Source organism: Prionailurus bengalensis, chromosome C1, assembly GCF_016509475.1.
Source record: "Prionailurus bengalensis isolate Pbe53 chromosome C1, Fcat_Pben_1.1_paternal_pri, whole genome shotgun sequence".
In the NCBI taxonomy this organism is placed as follows: Eukaryota; Metazoa; Chordata; class Mammalia; order Carnivora; family Felidae; genus Prionailurus; species Prionailurus bengalensis.
The window spans coordinates 155710837-155719309 of NC_057345.1; the positions used below are offsets into that span (position 1 = coordinate 155710837).

Here is an 8473-nt window from a genome sequence, read left to right on the forward strand (position 1 = left end):
AATTAATACTTGTAGTTAAAATCAATTACAATTACAAAGACTTGAGTAAAGTCCATCCTCTTCCTTCTCTTCCCCACCCCATTCTTTAGAATTAACTATATTAACAGTTTAATTCAAAATTCCTTGTGAATAAATTTTTTTTGTATGGTGATATACACATTTTCTCTTTACAAAATAAATGCAATCATTCTTGCAGGAAGTTTAAAATTACAGAAAAGAAACTTTTGCAACAGCTTTTGGGTTTTGTGTCATTTTGTTTTCCATTTTAAAATATCCCTTGAACATCTTTTCCTGTCAGTACATATCCATCTTTCTCATTTTTAAACACCTTCTAGGGAGTCATTTAAATTTCATTTTACTAACTAATTATTGTAAAATTATTTATGAAACAAAGGAGAGTGCCCTTGAAAGAAAATAATAGTAGGTAGCAATTCTGAACATTGTGAGGATTTCATTAGATAATTCAGTAGAGTGCTTAGTAAAAAGTCTGCACATAGTGAACGATTAATAGGTATAAATATTAGCCATTTTGATAATGATAGTAATAATAATTAAAGTTGACCATTTCTCTGAGCTCAATCTCAATAAATTGCTATGGCCAAAGTAGTGGTTTCTTATCCCCTATATCTATAAAACATTACTCAATATATATAATATTCCTCATACTTTCATTCTGGACCCTACTTGGGCTTTGTCATATGGTGGAAGTGGGTGTCATGTTCTGGAGGACTGTCAGACTCAGGTTGGTTCTCTCCAGGATCTGATCAGCCCTTGACTATCCAGATCAGTGCCAAATCTGAACAAAAAAATATGGTCCACCCAACAGCCATCTGTTGAGGCAGCAAAGAAGGCATTTAGTTTCTAGGGCATTGGGGAACCTAAATGATCCCTTGTCTGAACAAGAGATGCCTGCTGGGTTGAGCCTTTGGGACCAGTGGGGATTAAATGGGCCTAATGACTCCTGAATAGCTACCAAGCAACCAACCTGCCATGAGGAGATGAATCACAGGGTGCAGTGGGTAGCAAGTCCCTTGGAGGAGCCAGCTGGGGGTATCTGCTCCCAGGAAGGGGACTGGCTGATGTGGACTAATGGCTCTGGGGCAGAGGGAGAAGGCTATGACAGGAGCTATCACTCAGAAGGGGCAAATGGCAAATTCAACTTGATAGATGGTAGCCTTCACCTTGTAAATCTGATAATTTTGCCATTCCCCAAATGCCTGAAGTGTAATTATTCCAGAGGCTGAAAAAAAAAAAAAAAAAGACTGAATAAGGGAGAAAATGAAATCAACTTATTTTATAAAAACACACAATTCTGCCTTTAATAATGTTATGTAGCCAGGTAAATAATATTAAAAATAAATCTAAGAGCACCTCAAAAACTGGAATGTTCAGGAGTTTTACATGTATCTGAGGTTGGTAGTATCCTTTTCCAGAACATTTCTGATTTCTTGTGAAACTGGAGGCTTGAGTGGTTATAAGTGGATCAGAAGTGACACTGGATTCAGTACCATCATATACTTTTGTGCTCTGTACAAGAGCATTTGAGGCCCTGAAATCCATCCCTCGCTGCTTTTGAAAAAACTCTGAGTCTTAAAGGAATGCCTTCCTATAGTGCATCCACCAGGAGTGGGAGCCTTATGATAATCCCCACAAAGTCTTGGCTGGTGGAGGTCTTGCCTTGACTGGCTGAGAGACCTAGGTTTGGATCTCAGCGGAAGTGCTTTCCAGAACCATCGTTCCTGTTTACATAAAGCCATTCTCAAACCTATAAGCTCATAGAATCATGGAATTTAGAACCTGTTAAATATCCTAGAAATGACAAAATTGAACTCATTTTATAGATGAGATAACTGAACCATCAAGAAGTAAAGAGTTTTACCCAAGTTTAGATAGCTAATAATCTTATTCAACAACATAATATAATCTTTTATGAGTTCGTTCATAGTCCCATTTTTACTAGTGTATCACTAAAACTTTACTGCAATTTTTTTGAGGTTTAAGCTGTAATTTCAAGCAGACAGGTTAAATTAAGGGCAATTCTGCTTGCTGTTTAGGTCATAAAAAATGTTGGTTCTCAGTATAGACTTCCATATTTGACTACTTTACTACTCTTCTAGGTTTTCAGTTAAAATGTGTGGTCATTTCCTCTGATAAATCTTTCCCTTCCTCTCCAGCATAGGTTGGGTATCCCTTCCATATGACTGCCCATCACTTTAATTTGTCTCTGATAACATTTGTGACATTATATTATAGTTGCAATTTATATTTTGATTCCCCCAAACCTGTAAGCTCTGTGAGATGTAGGATCTAAATAGGCATTAGAAGTACAAATAAATGTAAAGAATTAAATAGTTACAAAGTTTATAAAATTTACAATTACAGTTTAGAATTTATAATTACAAAAATTAATTTACAAAGTTTTAAGATCTCCAAGTAAGGAGGACAGAACATAACATGCCTTAGCAGAGTTCTCTGTCTTTGCCTTTATGTGTCTGTTTACAAGTGGGGTGTTGGAGGTTTGTGGCAGACACCATACAAGGGAAACCCCACAATTCCTGCCTCCTGTCTCCCTTCCTTTCTTTCTTCCTTCCCCCCAATGGAGGGCTAGTTATTTGTATAGCATTAGTAAAACTGGGCCTATGTGTGTATCATTAGTATGATACATTAGTAAAAATGGGACTATGAACAAATAACTACATAAAGGTTCACACCTTTCTGCAATTCTCTCCCCTTGCACGTGACCAAGACCTTTGACCATCTTCTAACCAATGAATATGGTAGCAGTAATGAGGTGTCACTCTTGAGATTATCTTACCTTCTAGAAGACTGTCTTGCAGGCAGACTAGTCTAGAGGCGTCCTTGCTGGCCAGGAGAGGTAAGCCATGGGAAAGCCCACGTGGCAAGGAGCAGTAGGCAGCCTCTAGGAAAGGGGGTGGCGGCTAGGAACTGAAGGCAACCTCTAGCTGACACTCAACAAGAAGCTTGGGTCTTCAGTCCACTGCAAGGAAATGAGTTCTGCCAACGACCTGAACGAACTAGGAAGCAGATTCCTCCCTAGTTAAGCCTCCAGATTAGAATACGACCCAGCTGGTACCTTGCTTGCAGCTGTGTACGACCTTAAGCAAAAGACCCAACTAGGTCAGGCACAGACTCCAGACTCACAGAACTTGTGAGATAATAAATGGGCGCTGTCTTAAGCCACTAAATTTGTGGCAATTCATCACACAGCAAGAGAGAACTAATATAAGGTGTTAGGTTATAAAGATGCTACATAAATAACTAGCCCTCCATTAGAAGGAAGAAAGGAAGGAAGGGAGAAAGGAACACAGCTTCAGTTAAAGTTTCCAGATTTTTTAAAGGACTTATTTGGTCATTTTAAAATCAGTTCGAAAACATTCAAAGGAGTTATCTTAAAAGATTTTAAGAAAACAGCATACAAAAAATATTTATGTGACCTGCAAGGTTTAGATTTGGGTGAATTCTATGAACATAAGGGGCCAAAAAAGATCTTAAGAAGATAGGTGATCTGTTTTTACTTCAGGTAAAGTTTTCCCCAAACCTTCCCAAACGTACAATGACAATGATGATGACGATGTGAATATTACCATCTTCTACTTACCGAGTTCCTCATATACATCACACAGAATAGGAAGCACTGACTTTATGGAGCACTTACAATTGCCCATGTACTGTATGATGAACTTTAGGTAAATAACCCTACATTAAATAACAACAAGCCTTTCACAGTAAGACACAAGTATTGCTTTCCCCCATTTTACACACATCTGTGCACTCACATGCTTGGTATGCACGCAAAAAGAGACACAGAGAAAAAGTGCTTTGCTCCAAGTCAATCAGCAATTAAGTTGTGAAACCGTGATTCAAATACGTAATTAACAGTTCCCACTACTGGAAATTTCCACAAACAATCAGATTTCCAATTTTCATGCCACAACCATCCTGATTTAGTCCTATCATCTGATATTCAAAAAACGATGAATATGCTACAGAGTGAAACAAGTTTAAAAACTGGGAAAAGATGTGAAAAAGACAATTCACAGAAAAGAACTGCAAATGGCTCATAAGTATACGGTAAAATGGTCACCCTCACTAGCAGTCAGAGAAACAAATCAAAATGAGAAGTCCCTTTATATTCATCACGTTGGTAAAAACTAAAACCTTCAACAATACCAAGTGTTGGTAAGTCTTGGGAACCTTTGTACAACGCTATTGGCTAACTAGAACTGATGAGATCAATTTGCAATATTTGGAGAGATTCACCATGTATATTTTGAAAACCTAACAAAGTGTCAACTCCCTATTTTATAGAAGCTGGATGCAGGTGTCAACCTAGATCTGTTATTGAAGGACTGGATAATTAAAAGTGTTGGATGCCTCCTATGAAATAACATGTAGTGGTTAGAAGCTATGAATTAGTATGTATAACATCATCTTAAAGATAAGGCATTGAATGAATAAAAAGTATAGGAGAGAGTAAAGAATTAAATCTACTGTACAGGAACACTTCTGAATATTAAGATGTGCATACAGGGGTGCCTGGATGACACATTTGGTTAAGCATCTGACTCTTGATTTTGGCTCAAGTCATGATCTTACAGTTGTGAGATCGAGCTCTGTGTTGTGCTCTGCTCTGGGCATGGAGTCTGCTTAAGATTCTCTCCCCACCTCTCTCTCTGCCCTTACCCCTGCTCATTCTCTCTCTCTCTCTCTCTCTCTCTCTCTCTCTCTGAAAGAAAAAAAAATCCATACATATAATCAGTTTATGTCTTTTTAATTTTTTTTTATGTTCGTATTTTGAGAGAGACAGAGCATGAGCAGGGGAGGGGCAGAGAGAGGGGGAGACACAGAATCTGAAGCAGGCTCCAGGCTCTGAGCTGTCAGCACAGAGCCTGACACAGGGCTCAAACTCATAAACTGTGACATCATGAGCTGAGCTGAAGCTGGATGCCCAACCGACTGAGCCCAGTTTATGTATTTTTAAAGAACATTTACAATAACCTACATCAAACTCATTAAAAATGGCTGCGTGTAAGCGAGGGAAAGATAGATGACATGGGGGCAGGGAGTAGATGGATAGGGAATAGATTAACAGAAAAAGCATATGAAAGAAAAAAAGGTGGGGTCTTGACCGGACTAATAATTGTTCATTATGGACTAAAGGGTATGATTAACACATCCTTCAGCATTTGAGGTCCCCCAAAAGACAACTAAAAATGCTGTGGAATGAAACTTTATTCTTATAGGCTGAAGACCTTACACTGATCTGAGATATTTGAATTTAAAAATGGATACCCAACGTTTTACTGGGGAGAAGAGCCACATAAGGATAACACACTCTCAAATGCTGAAGAGAATAGAGAGATTTTTTTTTCTAAAAATAAAGTGGGTAATTTCTTAGATTTGTACTTGGAGAAAATACAATGACAAATGTTTTGGCAAGGTGTTAGAACTTGTGCATTAGTCTTGTCTTAATGGAAGAGAATCTGTTGAAATCATTACATTTGAGCAGAGCAATCTTGTAGTAGATAATGTTGTATCTATGTATAAACAGCCAAAAGAGACTTAAGCCTGGGTTTCATGGTGCATTCCACTTATATACTCTCTAGTCAAGGACTGTGGGATCTGCATGCCCAGGTCCTTGTTAACACCCAGCTCAACAAGGCAGGGCATACCAATGGTGTGTGTGTGTGTATATATATATATATATATATATATATATATATATGTGTGTGTGTGTGTGTGTGTGTGTGGTGTGCATACACATATTATCCCAGTCAATCTGATTTCACAAGGAAAAAATTACAAGGAATAGCTGATGTATGCCTTTTCTTTTTTTTTTTGTTTTTTGTTTTTTGTTTTTTGTTTTTGATGTATGCCTTTTCCAAACCATTACACATATTTGACATTGTTTAGACATGTGGTTAAGAATACATTTACCATCTAGTGTTTTAGAACTCACACAGGAAGTTAGAAATTATAAATGAATGAAGCAAGAAATAAACAAATGGAAGCAAGGCGAACAAAACAGAAAATACAAGGCACATAACTCTGCTGTAAATACAATTATCACTTGGCTACAAATTTGAGGGAGTGTGTCCTACAGTAAATGTTATCACTTGGTTGAAAATGATTTTTGCCTATTTTGAAAGGTAGCAGATAGATGGAGGAAAAAGAAAAAACTAAGGTGAGTAAGAAATTATTCCATTTAATGATACAGAGAAGATTATCATGGCCCTTGTGCAAGGATGACATGCAAATTCGTGACATGTTCCATATTAAAAAAAGGGGGGGGGAATTTACTCCATTTATCTATACCTTTGGGGAATGGTGTTTGTTTTTTTTTTTTAATTTTTTTTTCCAATGTTTATTTATTTTGGGACAGAGAGAGACAGAGCATGAACGGGGGAGGGGCAGAGAGAGAGGGAGACACAGAATCGGAAGCAGGCTCCAGGCTCTGAGCCATCAGCCCAGAGCCCGATGCGGGGCTCGAACTCACGGACCGCGAGATCGTGACCTGGCTGAAGTCGGACGCTTAACCGACTGCACCACCCAGGCGCCCCATGGGGAATGGTGTTTTATGTAAGTGATCCATCACTTAACCCTATGACTACTTCTTTTTAGTTCACCCACCTCTTTTTCTTAAATCTAAACACTTTCTGTAGAATTTTCTAGTTTGTACAGTGAATAGAAATTAATGATATACCTTTAAGCATAGGATCACTAGATCAACTATTTTATTATGACAAAAGGCAGTAATGTGTACAGAGGCCATTGGGGTGTAAAGGCTTAGCATTATACAAATAGCCCTGAACTTCCACGTGTTTACAAACCCAGTCTGCCTTTTATTAGTGTCTTCCTTCTCAATTTCCTGTCATTTCTTTCCGCCATGATTGTTTTAGCTGTTCCACCCTTTGTTGGCTATCCCCATGCCTACCACATTCACATCCTCTCCCACTGGAAAAGGATCCATGGACTTTGTGACAACCATGGGGTGTAGTTGTTTTCTCCTTATTTCCTGGTGTGTGTATCCAACTCAAACACCTAAGAGACATTCTAAAAGTGTGGTGGATCTAGATTAGAAAATCTTTTCTGATTGAAATTATTTTAAATGAAACAGTCATGATTTTTATTAGGATTTTCCTGTTTACTAATAGATAAATGTGTCCCATTTGGAGTTTATAGTTCATTTTTTTCCACAAGGCGATCAACCAAGACACCAGATAAAATTTTATCAGTACCTATTTTATTGTGCTGCTCCTGCATTTTACTAGTGAAGTTCAAAGTAAGTTTTTTTTCTTTGCTCTCTTCTGCTTACTCCAAAAATTTCCAGAGGCTAATAAAATCTGAATCTTAATAAGGTCTTAGCTATAGTAACAGCAAAATTTAGCATAGCTGAAGAGATATGAATACAATTTCCCAGGCTTTTTTCTCATTAAAATGCTACTCTTCAGACACATAGAGTAAAACTCATGAATGAAACTATGTCTATATACTTAGCAGTAGAACTGTAACAAAATTTCAGTTAGCAGTTTTTCACTGGAGGTCCTTTGAGGCTGAGCTTTTAGCACTGGCGGACAGTACATAAACTACGACCCACAAACGTAAGCCTTTCAGACACTAATACCATGCCCTGTTCATAGTAGGTACTTTAAAAATAGTAGAGCACCATTTCTCTTTCTTTACTCCTTAAAGTAACCTTAACTAGGAAACATTTCAATCTCATTTCTCAGAATGCAAACAAAAAATAACAATAACCACTTGGCCCTACTGGGTCAGGATGAAAGATTTATCTGACCACCCCAGCTGGTTACAGAAGCTCAGCAGTAAAACAATTTCCGAGTTGGTCTACATTCTTCCAAACTAGAGGCTTCCTTAACCATGAGCCACCACCCCTCCTTGCAGGACTATCATGGCTAGAGTTGAAGAAGGGTTGGGTGATCTGGGCTGTGCATCATGTCCTGCAATGGCCATCAGAACAGCATGAGGACAACTGAATGCCCACGTGAATAATTCTCAGTGTGCAAGCACAGAGTGCACACAGGACAGCAACACTTAAAAGGTCTAAAAGCATAAACTGCAATATGCTAGACTGCCACAGTCACACTCCAATTCAGTAATGTCTTCAATCAGTATTAATGAAAGGTGCTTTTTCAGGGGTTTACAGGTTATTTTCCTGAAGGGAATGAAACGTGCTAGAAGATCATCTTCTAATTCCTATCTTTGTTTCTGTAATACTATTAAATAATCACATACAGTCAACTCTAATGCCCTACTGAGACAATACTTCTGTGTAAATATAACATTTTCAGTACATCCTCAAGTCACAGATATGATACATCACAAATTTACATGTAATGCATTGTCCCCAAAGAAAGAATTCCATTCCTTAAAAAGTGACAAAGCATTTAGGCATATTTCTGAGCAGTAACATTCAAATCAAGATTACCAACAA

The 8473-nt window shown here is 37.9% G+C and overlaps 1 non-coding gene across 1 annotated transcript; it reads left to right on the forward strand.

The window, feature by feature from the left end:
- Window positions 1–6199: 6199 nt before the first annotated feature.
- LOC122482289 lies at window positions 6200–6301 on the forward strand. The gene has a single exon (XR_006297087.1). It is a non-coding gene; the product is annotated as a U6 spliceosomal RNA (small nuclear RNA).
- The last annotated feature ends 2172 nt before the right edge of the window (window positions 6302–8473 follow it).